Source organism: Sus scrofa, chromosome 9, assembly GCF_000003025.6.
Source record: "Sus scrofa isolate TJ Tabasco breed Duroc chromosome 9, Sscrofa11.1, whole genome shotgun sequence".
Lineage (NCBI taxonomy): Eukaryota > Metazoa > Chordata > Mammalia > Artiodactyla > Suidae > Sus > Sus scrofa.
Window position 1 is genome coordinate 15574789 of NC_010451.4, and position 25616 is coordinate 15600404.

At 35.6% G+C, this 25616-nt stretch overlaps 1 long non-coding RNA gene across 1 annotated transcript in view; it reads right to left on the reverse strand.

Moving 5' to 3' along the window:
* Nucleotides 1-25616, reverse strand: part of LOC102160854 — a 1306405-nt gene that overhangs the window by 896741 nt on the left and 384048 nt on the right. The gene's annotated exons all lie outside the window — the stretch shown is intronic.

The window sequence follows — 25616 nt, forward strand, 5'->3', positions numbered from 1 at the left end:
GAATTTATTTTTTTTGGTCTAATTTTCTCTTAATGAGAATACCTATTTTGAAGATTCATTTGTGTTGTAGCACATAGCAAGAGTTCATTCATGTTTGTTGCCAAGTAGTATTCGACTACCCGGACGTAAACCAGTCTGATTACCTACTAACTTGTTGATAGATATTAGAGTTATTCCTAATGTAGAGATGTTTTGAATATTAATATAAAATATTTATATGGACATAGGCTTTAAACTTCTCATTAAAATACAAAGGAATAAAAATGATGGATCATAACATAGGTACCTGTTTAACTTTTAAAGAAATTATTCTGCAGAGACAGTATACCTATTTGCACTATCTGTATCTGTCCTTCTTTTAAATTTAACCATTCTGACAGGAATGTCAAACAAAACTGCATTTCCCTAATGACGAAATATGTTGAGCATATTTTCATGTGCTTCTTTGCCTTCTACATATTTTCCTTATTGAAGTAATCTGTCCAGATCTTTATTTTATTTATTGGGTTTTTATTATTTTTTTGAGGGTTCTTTACATGTCATGTTATAAGTCTTCTATCACATATATGATTTACAAATGTTTTTCTCGCAGTCTGTCAAGTATTCTCATTCTCTTAACAGTATCTTTTGAAGACAATGAAGTATTCAATTTTGATAAAGTACAAATTATCAATTTATTCTTATGGATCATAACTTTGTTTCTGCATCTAAAGAAACTTTCTCTAATCCAAACTCATAAAGGACTTCTGCTATTTCTAATTCTAAAAATATAATAGTTTTATGTTTCACATTTAGGTCTATGATTCAAATAACATAAGTAAGTTATTTATGAGTTATGAAATATAGATTGGAAGTTATTTTGTTTTTTATTTTTTTATTTTTGCAAATGAATATCCAATGATTCAAAAAATCAATTGCTCATATATTTTTGGATTCCCTATTCTGTTCTACTGATCTATTTATTTGTCTTAATGCCAGTACAAATTCTTAGCTACTTAAGTACTGCCTTTTCTATAATGTCTTAAAATCTGGTACCATTAGTTCATTGACTTTGCTCTTTTAAAAATTCTTTGAATTTCTATATTACCTTTAAAGTGGGTTTTTCAATTTCAACTACAAAATCTGACCAAGATTTTGATTAGAATTGCATTAAAAATTATGAATTTTATCATAATTTACAATATAAATTATGATATAATTTACAATATAAATAAAAATTTATATTATAAATTATATATTATAAATTATATAATAATATATAATAAAATATATAAATTATACTATAAAGCCATTTGTGGAGAACTCTCATCAGAAAAATATTGAGTTTTCCACTCATGCATACTCTATCTTTTCAATTGCTTAATTACCTCTAATTTATTTCCATGATATATTGTAGTTTTCTGTGTACAGGTCTCTCACATATTTTTTCAGGTTTTTCTCTGTGTTTTATTATCTTTGATGCTGTTGTACATAGTTTCTGTTTAAAATTTTAATTTTTGATTCTTCATTGCTATACAGAAATGCAATTGAAAGATTTAAACATGGATTGTAATCCTGAAACTTTCTAAATTCACTTATTAGTTCTAGAAGATTTGTTTTGTTGTTGTAGATTTCATGGGATTTTATGCAAATAATCATACTGTCTATAAATAAAAACAATTTTACCTTTTTCTCTTGCAACTACCTGACTTTTATTTCTCTTGCCTATTGCACTGAATAAAACCTCCAGTATACCATTGTATAGAACTGTTGAGAACATTCTTTTATTGTTCATTACTTCAAGAGAAAGGGACCAAGTCTTCTATCACTGATATGAAGTTTTTCTAGATGCCATGTATCAGGTTGAGAAAGCTCTCATCTACCCATAGTTAGGTGTGAGTTTTTATTAACAACTTGTATTTGTTTTTGTCAAATATTGCATCTTTATGACTGAAAATGTGTGTATTTTACTTTAATAGAAAGATTATTTTGCTAGGTATAAATTCTAGACTCACAGCTTTTTATCTTCCAATAATTTCTATAAGGTGCCTCAATGTTTCCTCAATTGCATTTTTTTACAGAAAGAAATCTGATGTCACTCTTTGTTACTCTTTACTTGGTATGGCTATTCTTTTCATAAATGTTTTTGGTCTTTTTTTATTATTGCTTTATTTTTTATTTATTTATTTTTGCTTTTTAGGGCCACACCTATAGTATACAGATGTTTCTAGGCTTAAGGTCCAATGGGAGCTACAGTTGTCAGCCTACACCACAGCTACAGCAATGTGGGATCCAAGCTGCATCTGTGACCTACCCCACAGCTCATGGAAAACACTGGATCCCGGACCCACTGAGCAAAGCCAGAGATTGATCCCACATCCTCATGGATACTAGTTGGATTCATTTCTGCTGTGCCACAATGGGAATTCCTGGATCACTGCTTTAAACTAATTTTATAATTTTATATTATAAAATAACATGTTATGTAAATATACCGTATGTGTTCCTTGCAATTGAGTGTTTGTTGAGCTTCTTGTATATGCCATTATATCATTTTCTCAAATACGAAAAATTTCAACCACCACTTTTTCAAAAATTTTGCTACCCTCTATTTTGGGGACTCCAGTTACAGACATACTAGGCCAATGGAAAATGTCTCAGAACTCACTGGAACCTTTTATCTGCCTCCCCCTTGCCCTTTTTACACTTTGGTTTTTATTGCTGTATTTTCAAATTATCTACTCTTTCCTTCTGCAAGACTAATCTGTTGAAATTCTACCTAATGCAGTTTTCATTTAAAAGATCCTAATTTTGATATCTAGAAACTCAATTTGATAGATTTCTTACCTCTTCCGTAACTTTAAAATTTTTAAACATGTTCATGTCTGCTAATTCTTCCATCTATGCCAGTTCTGGCTTATTTTCAAATGATTAGCTTTTCTCTTCATTAAGGGTTGCATATTCCTGAGTTTTTCATGCTTGATAATTTTTTACTGAATGTTAAATGATTATTACTTTATTACTTTGTTTGGTGGTAGATATATTTATAATAAATATTCTAGAGTTCCATGTTGGAATACATTGGAATTAGAAACACTTTGATTTTAGGTCTGGATTTTAATACATATTATTCAGGATCAGGGTAGTCCTCAGTCTATGTTAATTTATCCCCTGCTAATGAGGTAAAACCCTTAAATATGTTCTATACAGTGTCTGATGAATCATGAGTTTAGACATTATCTCTGGCCCTATAGGAATGCTGGGTATTCTTCTCCCAGACCCAATATATATAAGCAATATTTTGTTTGTGGTTCTTTCTTTACCAGCAGACAGTTGTCTTATATGTATGCACTGACAGGTATTCAGTTAAGTACTCTAAGTGGATCCTGTGCTCATCTCTGAAGTTCTCTCTCTATGCAGCATTCTCCTCTAGTGAGTCTGTTCTGTGAACTCTAGTCATTTTGGTGTCCACAGAGTGTCAGCTCCAACTCTTCAACTCTAAGAATATGTTAGGTATGGTAACCAATCATCTTACTTAGCTTAGAATAGAAGGATAATCCAGGGCAAATCAGACTATATTTGTCACCCTATCACTAGGTTTTGCCCGAGTTCCCCCTCCCCATACTACAGCCAGAAACCCAAGGTAATAAGCTAGGGTATTAAAAGTCTCCCTAGAAGGTAAATCTGGTGCTTGATATTCCATCTTAGCCAGAAGACAAAGACTAGATTAGATAACCTTCTTTATACACAGATATTTCTTCAGCACTCTCCAAAGTAGCCAACTCTTAACAAGGATATTTATGGTTCATACCTTTAAAATTAATCAATTAAAAAGAAATCACTTCATGGAGTTCCCCTTGTGGCGCAGCAGAAACAAATATGACTAGGAACCATGAGGTTGTAGGTTCGATCCCTGGCCTTGCTTAGTGGGTTATGGATCTGGCATTGCCATGAGCTGTGGTGTAGATCACAGCCATTGTAGGATCCTGTGTTGCTGTGGCTGTGGCATAGGCCGGCAGCTGTAGCTCCGACTTGACCTCTAGCCTGGGAACCTCCTTATGCCATGGCTGTGGGCTTAACATGCAAAATAAATTTTTAAAAAAGCACTTCCTGAATTGTAAAATGGATGGATTTGAGATGTTAGCAACAGGTAGGGAATTTTTTTTTTAAATCAAGGGGTCTCAAATAAATAAAAATTCATTTTAAAGGAATAACATTGGAAATGGAGAAAATAGGAGAAATGTAAACCTGCATTAAAAAAAAAAAAAAAAAAAAAAAAAAAAAAAAGGTCATACATTGTATCTCCTGGCTGGACTTCCTAAAGAGAAGCACAAGAGAACTACAGGCTAGGTTTTATAGCCTGTCCTGAAAGAAGAGATACAAGTCAGATTCTACTTGAAAAATAGCGTGTGAAATATCCAGGTAGATTAAAAAAAAAAGTGGTGTCTGGAGAATGACAGTTTTAGAATACTGCTACAAAGGTAGGAGAGTAGATGCAGGTTTTTCTATGAGAATTTGCAAGAAAGACAAACTGACCCACCTACGAAGATTATGGTCTACAAAGCAATGGTATTTAGAATTTATCCTATAGGCCAGTGGTCCTCAACCCTATCTGTATATCAGACCCAACCATGAAGATTTCAAAAAACATATACCAAAATATAACTTTTAGAGTTATTTATATAATATTTCTGAGGTACAGTCCAAGACTATAATGCTTTAAAATCAGGTAGGCCTGATACAGAGTCAGATTTTTAGGTCAAAGCAGCCAGTAAAGGCCAAAATTGCTATGAAAACAACAACAGTAGTAAATATTTTCTTCAACATTTGTATTCTGTGCCTTTTCTTTTTTTTTTTTTCCCACCTTTTGTCTTTTTTTTTTTTTAGGGCCACACTCACGGCATGTGGAGGTTCCCAGCCTAGGGGTCTAATCAGAGCTGTTGCTGTCAGCCTACACCAGAGCCACAGCAATGCCAAATCCAAGCTGCGTCTGTGACCTACACCACAGCTCATGGCAACACTGGATCCTTAACCCACTGAGCGAGGCCAGGGATCAAACCTGCAACCTTATTGTTCCTACTCAGATTTGTTTCCACTGTACCATGAAGGGAAACAAATCCATATTCTGTGCCTTTTCTAGCACCTCATAGAATCAAAGAGTTGAATAAAAAATGTAAAACTTATCCAATATACAAATGGTCTCTAATATACTCCCAATAGCCCAGTTTCCCCAAAAAATTATTGAGTACTGTATATTCGGGATATGGTACTAATCATTTGTCTCATAATTATATGATATTATGCATAATGATAATTTTTCTATGGCACACATAACACAAGGACTCCAACAGATGAAAAGCAGAACTTTTTGTTACATCTCCAAAAAAGAGAAGAATACTGGAGCTATGTAGGTGGTTGTACTTGGGGACAGGGTACTAGCAATCTGGAATTGTAGGAAGTGGTTTATATACGGCAGGTGTGTGGGGCTAGCTAGGTTTCATAGGATCACAGGGATTGGGTATTTCAAAGAATTTTTCCCTTAGCAAAGAAGGGGTCTTCCCTGGGGATCAGGTATCTAAGGGCCTCTGGAATGGGTCTGCATGTTATATAAACCACAATGAAGTATTTGGGTTAGGGCTTACCAAATTGCTCACGAAGGGGAACAGAGAAAGAGACGGTACTTAAGAAATATTATATTACACCATTCAAAACACATCTTTAGTAATTCTTTACAATTCTTATATCAAGCCAAAGATGTTGCAATCGTTCTATCTTGCAGCTAATTTTTAGATGTCCAGTAATTAGATCTTTCCCATATTGGGGATTTCCTCACTGTTCACATCTTAATGAGAGGCAAGTCCAATATTCACTTATCTTACCCTCTGGCAGCATAGACAGGACATGTAGCTGAGCAATCAGAAGTTCTGACCTGGAAATCTGAATCTGGCCAGAATGACACAAAGAAGTCCAACCAGAAAATAATTCATTTCAGTTGCGACTGCTAATCAGTTTCCAGATCAGGAGAATCAACAGTGGTTTCAGTTCCACCTACGGCAAGGAGTGTCCAGTAGCATCGGCACAGGACCAAGGCATGATCTTTGGCTGTGGTTCTCGTGCCTATTCAACTTGGGCAGAAGGGTTTTAATCCACTCTCAATCTTGTTTTTTAAAAATATCATCTTTCTTCATTCTACATCTCCTACACCAGCCACAAACGGTAGGGTCACAAGGTTCAAGGAACTAAATCCTAGTTACTGTTTGAGGGAAAGTCTTTGTGAAAGACACTCAATCTTTCCTAAATTTTGCATGAGCAAGAAATAAATCCTTACATATTTAAGTCATTGAGACTTAAGAGTTTGTTACTGTTCTAGAGACTATCTGGTCCTAATAGAGACACATTAAAGAAATGCAGTTTAAAACATTTCTCTTTGTTAGTATCTATTAGGCTTTTAGCATTTGGTGGACGTTAGAGAAACTGAAATGAATGAGGTAAACTTCTTTCCCTCAAATGGCTCCAAAAGACTGAACAGTATTGCCTAGTTAAGTTAGATTCTAGATTAGATCTGCGAAAGTACGAAAAACATGAAATTTGAACTTTGCTTTAATTTTAGTGTTTCAAGAAAGAAACAAATTGGTAGAGAAATCCAATGAGTCACACAATGATGTACTACTCCTAGTATTTAAGTTTTGTAGATGAATGTTCAGAAATATTAACCAACATGCCCAAGGTTCCAGAGCTCATAAATAGGAAATACTGAATTCAAACCCAGGTCGGTCTAGCTATAAATATTGCCTTAAGTTACTGTAGTCTAGTGAACTTATCTTGTAAAATTACAAACTACCACGTGCAAAAATCTAATTTATTTTTACACACATACATAGCTAGGCTACCTAGGTTTCCTTGTTTCCTTAGTTCATACTGTTATCTCTAAAAATTCAGTATTCCTCCAACGCTAGGATGTTGACACAGGAGAAATTCCTGGGTATAAAAAGAACACTCTACCAAGTTACAGCCACTCCGTATTCTTAATTAAAATAATCAGAACCTTAAAAGCTTGTAGTTTATTTCAGAATGAAAACTCTATTCCATATTCTTACTTTCTCCTCCTATTCATGTATGTACCTACATTTAATAGCAGAAAAATGAAACCTACTATTGTTTTAATTGAATTTAATTTTTAAGTTTACCTTTACAAAAAAATCCATTGAACAAATGTTAGTGTTATATACAGTATCTATTTAAGTATCTATTCTTGACTTCTCTGTCAATCTTCTATTTCTCTGTGGAAATATTCAGTGTTTTCAGATTACTTTTAAAGATAGGAGATTAATGTATCATGGTTCTTATACTTTGTAGTTATAACTTTCTCAACAAAATAATTCAACCATTCCTGGTCCTAAATTTTTTTATTTTATTTTACTTCTTGATTTTTGCTGTTGTTGTTTTTAAATATATCATGCTTTATTCTATTTTGTTTTGGGTAAAAATTGCAGTAAGGCTGAAACACTGTTATTTGTTGCTCTGATACATCTCAAGATAAGTCTCTCAGGAAAAGTGATAGCTCATGGACAAGCTAGAAAAATGTTGCCTTAAAGCACAGTTCGGTGTTCATGCTGCAAATGTTTTCTGTCTGTTTGTTGTCTTGGATTCTTTCTTTGTAACCAAGGACATTTGCATAAAATATATGTCCTGTTGAGAATGCAGCCTATCCTTCATGAGAAATCAAATAGTGGTATCTACAGAATTCAAAATATTTCTTTCACAATATGAAAACTATCTGCAGGTAGAAATATTAGAATAAGAATATAGAAAGTTAGAGATTGATAAACCTATCTTGCATTACATCTTAATTTTAATTACCACTGAATCTAGAATTAAGTTATACAGATCTAGACTCTGTTGTTCTATAGCTCTAAAGATCTGGAATCTCAGATATACCTTTAAACAGTTTACATTCTTAAAAAATTATAATACATATATACATATAAATGTGTATACATATCCATTTTACTATATGATACACATATAAAATTGAATATTTGTATATGTGTATATGTATTTATGTGTATATATAGGTACAGTGTATAAACATGAGTGTATGGACACACACACACAAACACATAACTCCTGGTTGAGTGCCACAGCAAGGATAAAATGCGGCTAAAATTATATACTACATAAAAAGAATCTTCAGAAAATTACTCCATTTAGAAATATAAAAGCTCATATGAGTGCTTTCAAATCTTAGAAATGAAAGAATATTTTATCAAAATAGCTAATGAAATTTTAAACAAAGGTTCTATTTTCATACTAAGGCCTTTGATGAAACAGAACTAAAAAGAACAGGAAAACCACCTACAATAAGAAGAAGCAGAAACACTGATAAGCAAATCCATTCAGCCTAGAGGCAGAGTTGAGCAGAGAGAAATACTGCCCTGCGAGATACAAGAGAACTGACTTCAAATTGCTCTGAAGTTAATGCCTATGATTCCATCAACAGAAGTAATAATTTTTTTTTTTGCTTGAGGTGTAATGGATATCCTCGCACTTTGGTATATGTCTCCAGCTTCTGCAACTGGACAAGGTATAGCTGGACAAAGGAACAAATAATGCTCCCACTAAAAATCCGAAGGTCCTTTAGCTCTCCACCACTCAAGTATCAAGTTCAACCTCCTTAACATGGCCTATGGACACTCACATTTTACCCCCTTTGACCTCAATCAACCTTACTGGTGCCATGCCCCCACCTGTTTCCTTATATGGCTCCTGTGTCTAGCCACTGTACATGGGTAATGTACAGATCGCACCATATTCCTTCCGGTCTCGGGACCTTTGTGTGTGCAGTTTCCAAAACTAGGGACAATGACCTAATGTGCTCTCACTCCACATTTAAGACCCAATGCAAAAGCCATTTCCTCAGTGAATTCTTACAAGGAGATCCTCATTTCCCTAATTTTTCTCTCCCCATTTTGACTCAATATGTCCAAGGAAAGAGTAGAGTATGCTTTTGGGAATCTAAAACCAAATGTTTAAATATGGATTTACTCTTTATTGCAACAGGGACCACATTCAAAGTATTTATTTAGAATTTCATTTTATCCACAAATAAATTGACATGGTAAAGTAACAATTATAGGTTTTTCATGAAGACTTAAGGAACTATACAAATGAAAGTCCCTATAAAGGGCCTAACACACAATAGACACTCAAGAAATACACTCTTACCTCACTCTTTTCCCCACATCCTTGTGAATTTTTCACAAACCCAAAATAACTCATCCTATTTTCCATATGCGTATGTACCAACGTCCTTGCCACTAACAGCCTGACGGAATCGCCACAACTTGTTCATCTTTATACACTCAAACATGGCAAAACGGTGTAGGTCTTCAAGGATGCTCATTAAATGTGTCAAATAAATAGACCCTTTTTACTACATTTTTTTTCCCCTATACGAATGCATATATTTAATTAAAAATAATGAAACCACAGATATCTTCAAACTATGCTTTCATTTTATCTTTAATATTTGTCCATTTTGTTCCATGATCCTCTTAATTATTGCTTATGATGAGTGCTTATTATTTCATCATGCTGAGTGACATACTATAAATTTATAGCCTCTCCAATGTTGTTAAATACCCAGGCTCCTTCTTACTTTTCACTATTAAAATGGCATTTTAATAAGTATCTTTACCAGTACATGTTTTTCCCTTCAAAATATAATTCACGGTGTACATTATCAGAATGCACTGATAGGTCAAAGAAGGTGTGGCCATTCCTTTGGCTCTTGAAATGATTTGCCAAATTCCTTTCAAAAAGATTTGTGCTGGTTCACTATTACCAATCAGGCATATGCATGTCAACTACACCAAAATCTAGTCAAATCTGCATTTAATTTTTCAGAGGACACTTACTTCATCTGCCCTTCACTTCTCCCTTTTCTACGGAAACTCCTTCTACCATACTCCAACCATGTTGCTCTATCTGGAAAGTTATTTGCATGCTTTAACCCTGTCTTGTTAGACAGAATTAACCGTTCTCATCATAAGCAACTAAGCCAGTATTCCTCAATGAGAATTTTCAAGTTGGTAATGAAATAGGGAGACAATCTTTTCCTTAGGCTAGGAAGTAAAGGCTGTAAAGTCGAAGCATTTCTCTCCCTAATGCTTAAAACTTAACACGGTTGCCTCCTTCCACTATTTTCCATCACTTTCTAGTTATTTTCTAGTACTACGTACCTTTTTGTAGACCATATATAAAATGACTTATGGCTGAATTGTTTATTGTCTCTCTCAATATAACCCCTCCCTCTGATGTAGAAGATAATTTTTACGAGAGCCAGCTGTTTCTGTCTTACTCAACAGCACATCCGTAACACCTGGAAAAGTACCTGTTGTACAGGAGGTTGTCACAAAGTATCTATTGAATAAATGTTAAAATAACATGTGACATACCCAGTATTCTGTCAATACATCTGAACTGAAGTTGATTCACAAAAGAATTCTGGTTGACACAAACCTAAATTTTGAGTCTTGCTCAAAGAAAATAGCTGCTTTAGTTCCCTTAGTTGTTCATAGCCTAGAAAATAAAATCCAGGGCATGCAAGAATATAACTTTTTCCAATGAAGAATTTGTGGAAACTCCTATAGAAACAACAACCTCTCTCGTACCCAAGTCCTCTCCTCAGGTTCCACTAGCAATTTGTTATGTCATTAATTCTCTGCCCAATTGCATATGGAAGAAAGGAGTTTTACAATGGGAGCTCATTGAAGAAATTAAAACTCAAACGGGTTGTCCCCTGTTCATTTGCCACACGACATAGGTTTCTGGTGACATTCAGCTAATGAATTTTCTTCATGATTAACTACCCGTTATAGGTGGCCATTATAATGGAAACGTATTCAGCCAGCATTGCACTCCTTACAAGCAAGGTAGTTGTGTAAAGGGTCATTAATAAAAGCGAGCTAGGACAATCTTCTTTTATGAAGTCAGAGAAAAATGGAGCTTGAAAAATATTGCTCACAATCAAACAAATTGCTGAAACAAAAAATATGCTCTGCTGGACTATAACATCTATTCTTTTTTTTATTAGGATAGAAAGCAAAAGTTATGCAAAATTAGATAGTTTATGCAATAGAGGCATTCTTTAATTCTTTAAGATACATTGGAGGAAAAGCAGAGAGAAGGAAAAAAAACTGTCATAGCAACTGCCCAATTATTTTTCTTTAAAAATTAACATCCTCCTGTATTGGTTTAACTTGTCAAAAGCCTCTGTAACATTTACATTGTGGGAAACCTTTCACCATTGCTTAATCTATAGTGACATCTGGTGGCCCAGATTACTCAAGTAGTTGGAGAAAACTCTCACATCTTTGTTTTACATCTTTTAAGACTCCTTAGTGGATACAAGTCCTTATGAGGTCACCACTAAGAGTGAGTTAATCATTTCTTGGCTTCTGAAGACAAGTGTGTACTTGCAATGTGGAAGAAAATAAAGAGATAGCAAAGCTAAGTTTATAAGGACTATAATGATGCCTTACTCTGGGATTAAAAGTGAAATCTCACATTTCTCATTCTTCTTCATTTTCAAAATTATTTGTTTCTTTAAATTATTTTGAACTAAATAAATAAATAAAATACTGAATATTGAATTGTTATTAATCATCAAATACCATGGATACTTTGCTTCTTAGAACTATCATTGATTCATTCAACAAATTTGAGCATTAAATATCAGCTAAAAGGCTCTCTCTTTCTGTGTGTGTGTGTAACTAATAGATTGGGTATCAGATCCCCAACACACTTGGGTTCAAATCCCAGCACTGCTGTTTTCTAGTTATATATAGGAAACTGTAAGCAGGCGCCTAGCTGAGCTTGTCAGAAAAAACTCTACATCACACAACAATTTTATCTTAGAGGTTGAGAAAGCTGGAAGAAGGATGGTGCAAGAACCAAGGGGGTCATCGGAAATTCCACCTGAGAAGTAGAGCATAGGAAGAAGGAGGTTCAATAAGCAAGTGAATTACGACTTTACACATATTTAGGCACATAGACATGTGTGTGTTGACTTTTAAAAACTGTGAAGGCTTTAGGAGACATCAACTATGGAAAGAGGATTTGCTGAAGGACAGATGGAACCCTTGTAAGGCTGGAGGGCTTCAGAACCCTGAAGGTTACTAAGAGGTATGCTCTGGAAAGGCACACTAAGAAAAAGAAAACATAGGTTCCCCAGACAGAGCTACACTCTTGGGTTTGAACCATAAGGTTAGAGGCATGGGTCAGGAAAAACCCAACCTGCCTTCTAATGATTCCTTATTCGTGTATGGACATATGTAGACAAAAGCAGGGCATTCCACTTGATTTATATTTCTAGTTTTCCTTCCAGATTGTTTGCTTTGTCTTCTGCCTTGTGTGATAAGAACATAGCTTAAAGAAACACATAATTGGGTATTTAGAGATACAGAGCAACTATGTGAAAGTGTAATATCTAGGATACATCTTTTTAAAGTGCTGGGTATAAGAACTACGATCATTTGTGACAAATTTATGCCTATATGCTTCTTATCACCCTTCATTTCTGACGGATTATTTCTGATATGCTTCAGAAGTCTATTATAACAGTAGAAATAGAGGGAAAAAGATGGGAAGCCCCCCAAAGAAATTCCAGAGAAGAGAGGAAGCATAACACATTGATTTGACAAGCAACAAATAGCTGTGGTTTTTAATTAAGTGGGGACAACAAAAATACATGACTAAACTCTAACCTGTACCACTTGAAATAGACTTTCTAAGAAGCGGAGCTAGGCTGTGTCTGTTTTGAAGAAGCCACCCAGTGATTTTAATGAGTGTCCCTGTTTAAGAACTCAGAAATACAGACTAGAAGCACAGAATCTAGTGAGAATTATTATTCTTGTTTATTCAGTACATTGCAAACACATTATGGGTTTTCATTTCTCCACAGTTTTTTTCTGGATGTTCATCAGTCTCTGAAGCCATTCTGTTTTCCTCTTAGCAGGGTTTCAAATCATCCCACCATGTAAAAATTCCCCATGTTCTTCAATTAGAATGCATCCCCACCTTCCTTCAAGTTCCCATGGTCCTTTCAATTTTATTACAATGATCATTTCACTTGGCGTCACAACACTTAAGCTCATGTGCTCTTCTTAGGTGAAAAGATTATTTAGCTCTACAGCCCATCAGGCCCTTTGTATGGAGCTTTGGGCACACAAAGTACTCAATGTTATTTGAAAAAGAACGACTGGCTAAATTAATTAATGAGTGATTTTTTTAAGAATTTTTATTTTTTCCATTACAGTTGATTTACGGTGTTCTATCAATTTCTACTGTACAGCAAAGTGACCCATTCACACACATATATGTACGTTCTTTTTCTTACGTTATCCTCTATCATGTTCCATCCTAAGTGACTAGATTTAGCTCCCTGTGCTATACGGCAGGATCTCATTGCTTAACCACGGCAACTGCAATGGTTTGCCTCTATTAACCCCAGACATTCAATTTCAATTTTTTTTCAAGAAAGCAGTTTAGATGTTAGACTTTGGTATACAAATGTCTGGGGGCTTATGCCAATTTGGCAATTTATTTAATACTTTAGTACCTTAGCTTTCATATCTGGAAAATAAACATAATAATACCTACATAAAGGGCTATTAGAAATAATGAATATTAGTATATGTAAAATTCTTAGATGGGCACTTGGCATCTAGAATGTGTTCAGCAAACACTGCCCCCCTTGATGGTACCACCAATCTACAGAGACTCTGTTCTCTTTCATAATCCAAACAGTTGGAGAGTGTCTGCTGTGTCTCTTTGTTTCTCAGCTTAAATGGCATTACAACACAGTAAAATCTCAAATTGAATTGACACAGTTTCTTCTCAAGGAGTCCAACCACTTGCTAGAGATACATTAAACTTAATAAATTCTGTGAAGCATTACCATGATTAATATTTATCAAGCACCTAATGTGGAATATACAGCATACGAAAGACAGATAACTTGAATTTGTAAGAGACAGGTCTAATATTTTTTACATCTGCACTGGCATTTTAATCAAACATTCCAATAGAGAGTCCAGCAGGTATTTTCAGAATCCACACAGTTTCTGTGATTGACAAAAGTCCCTCACATGCCCCACTGAAATTAATTTGACAGGAGGCTAGATGTAATAGAAAGAGCCTGAGTTGCATGAAGATGTTCCTGGGTTTGAGATCAAGATCTAGAGTTGGCTTTATGGCTTTGAGCAAGGTATTTCTCCACTCTGCGCTTCAAGCTATTTTTCTTTGAAAACTAGAGTTATGATATTTACATGGCAGAGTTGGTGCATGGCAGTTATTAAATGTCATGGTTATTGTTTTTTCAGTCAGTTAAAAATGATTTTGAAATATCACTATGTTTCTAAGACCCAATGTTCTGGGAACTCATCCTAGGTTACCAGACTTACTTAAATATTTGCATGGAGAATTTTAGGTGCTCAGAGTCACACAATTTCATATTGGTCATAAGAATTGCCAGCAGCCACACAAAACCAACTTCAAAGCCTTTTGCATTAATAGCATAGAGTCTGGTTATGGGGTGAGGCTGATATATCTCTCATCCATAATAAATGACCTGCAGGGAAAAGAAGAATTGTCCTTGCAGTCACTGGCTTTGTAAGGTGGCTCACCTTTCTGCTTGAGAGATTTTTTTACCAGTGCATATTTAGAGGAATGAGAACTATAAAGAAGATGAAGGTACATCAAACATTTATCTCAAGAGCTTCATTTTCTAAGGAATGGCAGGTTATGTCACACAATTTCTCAGAGGGGCAAAGACTCCTAAGCCTTTCCTGGTTCTCATGGAGATGGATGGCATGGACTACATGGTGTGGGATGGATAGTCAGAGATAAATTTTCCATTTAGAGACATTGAGTCCAAGCAGTACATTTCTCACAAGACTAAAAGTCTCAGAAACAATGAAATTGTTATGAGAAAAACAAAACAGAAAAATCCACTAGGAAATAGTATTGAGAACTAATTTAAAATCCATCTAGAATACCTTTAAATCTCACTGGTGAAAACCCACCAATGGTGGCCTCCAAGTCATACTATTTGTCCTCTATGCCTCTTTTCTACCACAACTACCTGCACTTCCACCCACTGATATAACCCAGAAGCAAGATTTAACACACTACTACTGCTACTACAGTTTATTTGTTTACTTATTCCTATTAAACGAGTCCATTACCTAAATATCTAAAAAGGATAATTAGTGTCTATAAAAGCATCTCAAGTGCAAAGTGCTTTGCAATTATCATTTAACCAAGAAATATGCTTTCACATATGTAAGGTTTTTTAAACATATTTTACATGGAGGTTTTCTCCCAATAATAATTTTGATAGGTAACATTCACTGAACACTTAACCACATACTAGGCACTATTCCAACAGTTTTCTACCGACTAGTTTATTTAGTCATCTGAATTTGATGAGGTTGGACAATTATTAGTCTGTTATTACAATTGATGAAGAAACAGAGGCTAAGATAAAGTAACCTAGAGTTAAATAGCTAGTGAGTACTGAAACTAAGTTTTGAATCCAATCTGTTTCTAGAAATTTCACTCTTAACATTACCCAACATATAATAAACGATGAAAGCACAAAGGAGCGCTAGTAAATGATTCATTCAACAAATGGTTATTTAGTACCTACTGTGAGTCATTCTACATGATTTATTTTTTTGTTTTTTGTCTTTTTAGGGCCACACCCCTGGCATATGGAGGTTCCCAGGCTAGGGGTTGAAATGGAGCTATAACTGCCGGCCTATGCCACAGCCACAGCAATGCCAGATCCAAGCCATATCTATGACCTACACCACAGCTTATGGCAATGCTGGATCCTTAACCCACTGAGTGAGGCCAGGGATTGAACCTGCGTCCTCATGAATGCTGGTCATATTTGTTTCCTCTGAGCCGCAATGGGAACTCCATGCTGCATGTTAAGCATTAGAAGGGTGATGAGTATGTCCTTTGTATGAAGTGGGAAACCATGCAATAAAACAAACCATACAAAAAGAGAAAGCAAATACACAGTAATTATGATAATTAACTCAGGATTCCTATTCCTATTTTATATCCCAGTAATCCATAAGACCCATGCCTCACCAAGTTGTTCAATTCTCAAATTTAAGACTCAAATCCAATCAAAAATCTGTCAGGTCTACATCCAAAGTCTATTTCCAATTTGACTTTTATCAGTGCATCTCTAATACCTAATAGCATCATAAACCAGCCCACACCTGGGCTACTGCTCCAATCTCCCCACCGTTCTTCCTGCTTCTCTTTCCCCTATTCTCTCCAACATGTCTCTATCTGATGGGACTCTGAATTCTACTCATTCTGTCCTTGGAATCAATCTCAACCTGCATCTTTCTTGTTATTGTCCTAATTCAGTTTCATGTATTTCAGACTCTTTCAGTGCTAAGTCATGAACTATGGAACACCAAGGAGCCCTAGAATTGTGGTAAGAGGTCTCTGGAGACATATGTGCATGTAAAACTTAACGCAGTTTCTGTAAGGACAGGTACAGCCACCACCAAGTGGAAATAAGGAAAATATACATTTAAAACAGGCTTCCACCTTGAAAAATTAGGAACCACTGACTTAGACCACTTGACCAATGGCCTTCGGCTCTTGTTTTGGCCTCTCTTTTATACATTATATGTTTCCTTCACTTTCAACACTGTTCCTCTCAAATATATGGTTCTGAGCATGTCATTAGCATGCTAAGACACTGCTGTCTTCCTATTATCTAAGAGAAAATATCTTACCTCCTTAGCCTGTGGTTTATTCTCCTTTGAACCACTCTCTCCTTCTTGCACCTTCATTACTATACCTGTTAATTTGCTGGTCATTAGATACAAAAAAAAATCTTCATGACTTCATGTTTAGTTCATGTTTTATTCATGTTTTGGCTATAATATCTTTTTGTATTCTTTATCTTCCAGAGGAACTATTTCAAGACCAAGCTGAATTGCCATTTCTGTGGAGATTTTCCCATTCTTTCTATGCAGAATATGTTAATAATTCTATCACATATGCTTCTATAGTGTTATGAAGTATAATAAAATTACACATCACAATTTTGTTCTCTTGATAGCATGGCCTAAGAGCAGAAATTTTAAAAATATAAAGGGTCCCACCAGATCCTAACATGTATTCTGGTCCATAGTGTGCATGTCTCTATTTGGTATATAAGTAATATCTTTACCTGTCTTATTTCATTTTAAACTGATAAAATATGCAAGCTCTATTCTTTCAAGTATCATCCTATTTTCAATTCTTGCTTATAAACTGTGAAAACAAATATACCTATATTTATCGACACCTTAAGTCTTGATTTATAAACACATTTAATTAGGGTTAACAACCTACTATTTGAGCTCTCTTTCTTAGACTCACCCTTCTCCAAATTCCATCTATTTTATAGCTAGAGACTTATTTTCAAAATAAGAAGTTTGATTGTGTTCCTCCCTTGCATTACAAGCCCTTGCATGGCTCAAATAAAGTTCAAGCGTCTTTCCACTGTTTACTAGAGCCTTCCTTCCTGGCCACTACTTATCTATTCCGTCTTGTCTCTCTCTACTCTCCACTATAACTGCCCAAAGCTCCCTACATGCTATTCTATGCTATAGGCAGGTCAAACTTGTTTTAGTTTCTCTTTTATCACATACCTTTGAGAATGTTGCTATTCTAGGTCTCTGTTTATGCATCCTTCCCCTATCATCTTCCTTCCAATCCCTTGGTGTCCTTTAGACCTACTATCTGAACTTAAAAATTAGCTAGCCCATCACTTTTCAGGACCAACCCTATACCTTCCCCGCCAGCAGAACACAGTAGCTCTCCTTCCTCTGTGTCTCATTGTACTCTGCTCTTGTCCCATCATAGCATTTACCAGGGTTTAATGTTACTTCCTGTTCACTTGTCTATATGCCTCAAAACTACAGAATCTTTGCCTCCTAGAACTAGCTTATCCATCACTTCATAACTTTGCACAGTCTCTGGCACACAGTAGATATTATGTGAATATTTGTTGAATGGATGAATGTGAATTATTGTTCAGAATTTGAACTCAACCAAAATATCAAAAGCAACATGGGATCTTAAAAAAATAAATAAATAAAATCTCAAGCTGGTTCCAAAGATTCTAAGAAGACTCTCAAGCCAAAGGTGATTCTGAGCCTTTGGCTGGGAGAAAAGGGTTTTACCCAGAGAAAAAAAGGATACTTATGGTGAATTAGACCTTGAGGAACCAAATCTGGTTAATAAGTCCTAATCATTTAAAAAACTGAAAACATGTTTTTCTCAAAGAAAAGTTGAGTATTGGGTGTGGGTTTCCTTCATAACAAATAAAGGAGAAAAGACAGACCTACAGGTAGGAAACAAAGATTATGTATCTGAATTTGGTATGTGACCTTGAAGAAGTCATTTTCCATTTTTCGTCCTGTTTCAACCGTCAGGATCCCAGCTGATTGGTCTCTGTTTAATGATTCTAGAAAACAGCCCTTATCCTCTGTGACCCACTATTGCAATATATCCCTAATGGCATGCAATTTTCTACCCTGATACATCCTCTAAACAACCAAAAAATTCATTTCTGAAATTTAAAAAAAGTCATGTCACCAATGGTTTATACATTCCAAATAGTTTTTGATGTTCCGGCTTAAGCATGGATCCATGCCCAAATCAATCAAATAATTCACCTCCTTCCCATCAGATTTGTTCATATCCCATTGGCTTAAAACCTTGGCCAGAACAATTTAAAAAAAGATATTTTCTTGTTCGGGGTGTTGCCAGACTGGTAGGATATCAGCCTCTAAGCCCAGCTATAAGCATATGTTTAGAGCCAATCTGTAAAGGAAGATGGCAGAAAGGAGAGCAAAGCAGAGATGGGATGAGGCTGAGACCTGTTCCTGATACCAATATTTGTCTTTAGATCCAGTCAAGTCCTAATGCAATCTGTGGTTTTTAGTTATTGTGAGTTGCCCTACTATCATTTTTAATAGTTATATTAATTTATATTTTAAAGCGAATCTCAATATCTGTATATAACAATGGGAAAATGGCACCTTTTTTAAGGTTTTTTAAATCACGGAGTGCCTGTTGTGGAGCAGTGGTTAACGAATCCAACTAGGAAACATGAGGTTGCAGGTTCGATCCCTGGCCTTGCTCAGTGGGTTGAGGATCCAGCATTGCCATGAGCTGTGATATGGGTCGCAGACATGGCTCAGATCTCATGTTGCTGTGGCTCTGGCGTAGGCCGAAAGATACAGCTCCGATTAGACCCCTATCCTGGGAATCTCCGTATGCCGCAAAAGCGGCCCTAGAAAAAGCAAAAAGCCAAAAAAAAAAAAAAAGATTTTTTAAATCATATATGATACATTTAATAGCATAATATGCTGATTTGCCAGAATGTAAAATACAATTAGATGGGTAGGTACAAAATGCTGCAGGATAAGTTTAGAGAGATGGGTTTGACCTTGAATGCCCTTGCAAGCTAAGTTAAAGAGTGAGGTATGCAGAAAAGTAAATAGGAAGTAAAATTAAAGCTGATGAATAATGATAGGAGCAAGAGTAGGGCACAAGAGAAACAAATAAATGCTACCTCCTTTCCCCTCTTGCCTTCCCCTTCTCCCAGTCTCGACCACTCTCTCTCTCTCTCTCTCTCCCTCCTTCCCTCTACCCTTCTCTTTCTCCTTCCCTCTCTCATTCCTGGTAGTTCTACTATCATTCCAATGTTAAATAAAATAATTAATTACATTATGAATTAAATTCAATTCACAAGGCAAAACACTTTTTTAACGTGTAGACTGAAAAGCATAATTATGTGAACAAGGAAAAGTTTCAAGCACAGGAGGTGTGCTTGGGCTCTACAGTCTTTAAATCCTGACAGTCTACACAGATGAATGCTCTTTTACATTTACATCTCACAATAACTCTTATGAAGGAGGTCTTTATTATGTCTACATTTAATGACTGAATTCAATTAGTTTTCCTTGTACTTTCCATCTTCTAGAGGCTGCCTGCATCCCTTGGGCTCAGGGTGGCACATCACTCCTACCTCTGCTTCTATAATATCATTCCATCTTCCACTCGGACCTCTTCCAGGAACTCTTGTGATTACATTGGGCCCATCCAGATAATACATAATATAACGTTCCTATCTTAAGACTCAACCATTATCATGTCCTTTAGCATTTCAGGCAACCTATTCACAGACTTCAGGGATTAGGAAATGGACCTCTTGTCAGAGAGCGTTGGGCATTATTGCATCTACTATATAAACCAACTCTTAGAGAAATTAAAAGGCATGTTTAAAGCTGCACATTTCCTGTAAAGATTCATTTCAACTCCAGCCAGGACTGCCTAATTCCGAAATACGTGCTCCTATCTGTTATGTCTGTGACATACAGACACTTTCATGGCACACGCTATGATGTTATAAAAATGTAGAAAAGAGTGTGGATTTACTCCATTGTCAGTCTCAGGAATAGTTTGTTTGGTCCTGCCTGAAGCCTTTTTCTCAGCCATAAGCTGCAGAAAAGTGAATCTGTTCCTAGGAAAAGTACATCTGCATGCTTCTTCCAGGCAGTTGCAAGACATTCGTGTCCTTATGATTTACAATGTATACAAATCCTGGCACCCAGTTAGTTTCCTGTTGGCAAAACGACTTCACGAGATACATCATTCTTATCTTAAATATTTGTGAAAGTCAGTCAGTCAACCACCATTTATCGAGGGTCTAAAAAAGCATTCCACGTAAATCAACGTGCTGTAAGTCGAAAAGATAATCGCTCAAGTGTTACTAATGAAAGTGGTGTTCCTCAAATGAAAGTTTTTCAAAAACGTGCAGACTGTGAAAATACACTCAGACACACAAGTGACCAACCACATGGTCAAACTATTGTCAGTGATCTGAAGACTTATAAGATGTCTGAAAGCCGCTATGTCTGTCTGTCTGTCTACCTATCTAGGTACCTACCTGCCTACCTACCTGTCCACCTATCTACCTATTTATCTACTTACCTATCTATTGGTCTAATACACACCAACACACTCAGAATACGTATCTCATCTCCCTCTTCCACTCAGGAGCACGTCTAAGTAAAAAAGTGCATCAAGACATTCATTTTTTTAGATGTAACATCCAGCCTAGTGATATGATCACAGCAATTCCTTAAAAATCATTCGTGGAATGAGGAAGTACCCTAACCTACAAAACCGTGCTCTAACAATGAAGTCCTCCTAGTTAGACAGAGACCAGAATGCTGAACTACATGCAGCTCCCTGAGTGTACGACACTCGTATTTGAGGGCTCTTTAACAAAGTATTCCATCTAACTGGAATGCTCTTTCCAGCCTCTTTACCTAGTTAATTCATACCAACACCTCAAGTATCACCTTCTCCAAAGCCCTTCTCATTTCCTTACAATGAATTTGATGTTCCATTCACGTGCTTTCATATCACTCAGTACTCACTTCTTTGGTGACACAGATTACCACTCAGATTAGCTAGCTATTTGTCTGTGGTATCTAGGGTACTGTGACTCCAGGAGACAAGTCTGTGTCTTATCTGCTGGTCTGAGCCCCCATCCTGGAGGACGGCACATAGTAGAAACAAAATGCAGTAGGAGCTGGAAGCTGAAAAGTCTCATGTTGTATAGAGGCATTTTTTTTTAAGAGTCTGGCCTCAAAATCTCCACAGCAACATGTTCTTCTTTTTAAAAGTGTATTCAAGTATAGATGATGTGTAGAGGCATTTTAAAATGAGTTTTCTACGGTGATAACACCCTCAATGCAAGTACTACTCAAAACCCTATTCCCGCTTTCCCTAGTTGATGAAACTCCTTCATTGTTATTGTTATTCTTAGCTCAAAATGCAGGAATCAATGTTTTCCTTAAATAGAAGCATAGAGATTGTATGTATACTGCTTCATGGAGAATAAGGAAAACACAAATTATCTAAGGATCATGGCCCAGTAAGAAATTAAGCTTCTCACATCAGTAGAGTCAGACTCTACTGTATGTGGACAGTACCCTGGCAGATGCAGGCAGGTCCTCACCCCTCAGGGATCTGGGAACCAAGGAAACACTACTGAAATAGGCTCATTCTGTTCCAGTTCTGGGCGGCCTCACTCATTTCTAATGAGATTCTCTACCTTGATTAAATAAATTGAGAATTTAATCTACCACTCTTTTGTGGGGTGTGTGTGTTTGGTCTCTGTCTGCTAAACTTGAAATTGAACAGAAATTCAAGAAAAGCTTTATAAAAGAAATAACATTTGAACAAGAATTTCATTGAAGGCTAAAGTTTTGTTCTGTGCAGGAGTAGGTACAAGAGCCTTCTAGGTAGAGGGCAAATGGACAAAACTAGAATGGTGTTCAAGAAAAAAAAAAAAAAAGAGAGAGAGAAAGAAAAAAAAAAAAAAAAGTCCGGAACATAAAATGAAATTGGACTGGTAGGTGGAAAAAGATGGAATATAAGGTTGGAGAGGAGGGTTGGACCTTGACATCGAATGCCCTTGAAAGCCAAATTAAAGAGTAAATGGTAGCAAGAAATGACATAAAATGATTTTTTTAAATAGGCTATTTAGTCAGCAAATGAAGTAAGATGTAAGAGCCATTTAGGATTAATGTGATTTTGTGGATTCTTCAAGCATCTTTAGTTTAACTACTCTCTACCATTTACCTTCCTCAGAACACACTGTCCTGGCTATTTTCGTTTTAATTTATTTGATTTTTATTAGAATATAGTTGATGTACAGTGTTGTATCAATTTCAGCTATACAGCATAGTGACCCAGTCATACAAACACATATACACATTCTTTTTCTCATACTGTCTTCCATCATGCGCGGCCCCAAGAGATTGTGCATGTAAGAAATTCTGCAATAATGTGAACTCAATCAGGGCCAGACTAAAGAGAAACATTATTCATAAAATAACTCCAAATTCTCACTTAGAGTCTCCCAGTATTCTCTTTCTCGTTTCTGAAATGTATCATACTTTATAGCATTACAGTTTTTCCTTCTAGAATATGAACTCCTTAAGCACAAGAAGACATGTCCAAATTCCAACAACAGCAACAATAAAAATAATAGTAATGATCACTAATAGCTACACAATGCTTACTGGGTGATAACAATACCTCTAAGCACAGTTCAAGGATTCATTCATTCAGTACTTGGAGATGGTAAAAATGCAGCATAGAAAAGCACAGGTAATATACTTTGTATGAGCCAGAATGATGGACCAGAAATTCTAGATCCAGAGTCCTTACTCTTAATGATTTACCATAGGCAATACTGTTCCTTTACCAAAACCAAGCTGTTATATATATATGCTATAATCAAATAATAATAAAATTCTCTATTTATCCAGAGTCTTAGCCTCAAAAATATAACTCTTTTTTTTGGGGGGGGGGTGCACCCGTGGCATGGAGATGAGGTTCCCAGGTTAGGGGTTAAATCAAAAGTGCAGCTGCTGGCCTGCACCACAGCCACCACAACATCAGATCTGAGCCGCCTCTGCAACCTAAACCACAGCTCAGGGCAATGCCAGATCCTTAACCCCCTGAGCAAGGCCAGTGATCAAACCTGCATCCTCATGGATGCTTGTTAGATATGTTTCTGCTGAGCCAAGACGGGAACTCCAAAAAAATATATAACATTTTAATTTGTTAAATCAACAAATATTAAGGTATCTTATATTCCAAGAACTTCCTGTTCAAGATTTAATAATAAACAAGAGACTCTATCCTCATAGACCTTCTAGCCATGAAAGAACTGTAGCTACCACATGTCATATAAATAAACTTTTACTCATTCGTAGCAGGTATCAACATCCAAATTATGTCTTCAGTCATATTTTTTAATAACACATGTTAACCTGAAAGAGTGATGGTTATTTTAGTGAATTCGTGTATCTTTTGAGACTTTGAACTGATATGTGGCATTAGCAAGAAAACACATTTTAATAAGAGTTGTGTGGTGGGGAAATGTTAACAAAGTACCTTAGACAAATGATTGTCTTGCTCCTCAGGGTTTATATATTAGAAAGCATATCCAAGCCAATCAGTAATGCTTATATTGCAAGAGGGAGTGATTCTAGACCCGGGAGTAAGCCTTTGATACAGCAGTTCTCAACATTTGAATTCATCATGTTGGAACTGTTTGGGAAATAGCTACTTACCTGTAAAAGTTAAATGTACTCCTTCAACCATAAGAAGTATTTGAATCATAGATGTCAGTTTCTCATGTTTCTAGCTTAGTACCACAAAATAAGTCATTATTTTGTACTGATTTAACATATAAGTTTATATATTCCTTATGAATGCTTTATTGCAGTGTTGTATAAAATACAGAAATGCCAGTACTAAAAATGGTTGTCCTTTTGAGAGGTGAAGGAATCAAAACCCAAGGTTGCTTCCTTGGACCCATTAAATGGCTGTTCAGTTTGACCAACATGGCTAGTTTATGAATAGTTTCCTCACAGACTAAATTCCAAATGGCCCTTGATAGCATTTTTCTGCAGTCTCCTATAAGTAGGCATGGCTGCCAATCAGATAGCTCCTACCTAAGAGAGCAAATACATGAATCACATGTTTTCAAGAAAGATACTCAACATATAGCATGCATTTTTAAAAAACATTAATATTAAATATGAAAATATACTAAAGAACCAAACATATCTCCAGATGCCCCAATCTTCTCCTTTATAGACAACATTTTTCACATCAAAATACTTCAGTTTGTACACAATGATGTGGTCTCTCATTTTGCAACACCTGTATTTTATATTCATTGACTTATTTCCACTCCCCTTTTATTCATTCTAAATTTTTTTAAGTTTTCACAGGTTATTATTTTTAAATTCATAACCCTTTTTATTTCAGCACATTCTCAACTAATACTTAGAATGTAGGTTATAGTTCCACATTATCATATTTGACTGTGGTCATATCAGACAGCATTGTCTCACTTGCAAAATAAATATTTAAAAGAGAAATGCTATGGGAACAAATCATCATTATTATAAAATGATAACAAGCAGGTTTGGTGTCATAGAATAAGCAGTATTCTACTTTGACTACTATATTAATATTTCCTCTTATATTCTCAAAGGAGATGATTTAAAAATGTACAGCCAGAATGTGTGTCTAAAAGAAAAATATCACATACAGATATTAGTATAAATTCCAATCTCTAAAACATAATTAAAACTACACGTAATTGCATTTCCAATGACTCTGACAAGATATCTTGAATTATTCAATGAATAGAGAGATACAGACACCAACCACCTCTTTTGAATAATCTATCTGATCTACCACACACTTAAGAATAAATTCTTACTGTACTGCTTCTCGGGTAAGTTAGATATAGATCCATAAAGAGCATAGATCTGTAGAACATCTAAATTATGTATTAAGAAAGAAACTAGATTCCTCCTGGTTTACCACAAAACTTGTGACTCCACAATTACGGTGATTTCAATTTGAATACTACGTGAATAACAACAGAAAATACTCTCCGCCATTAAATTAAATCAACACAAAAAATATTAGTTTGAAACTCAATC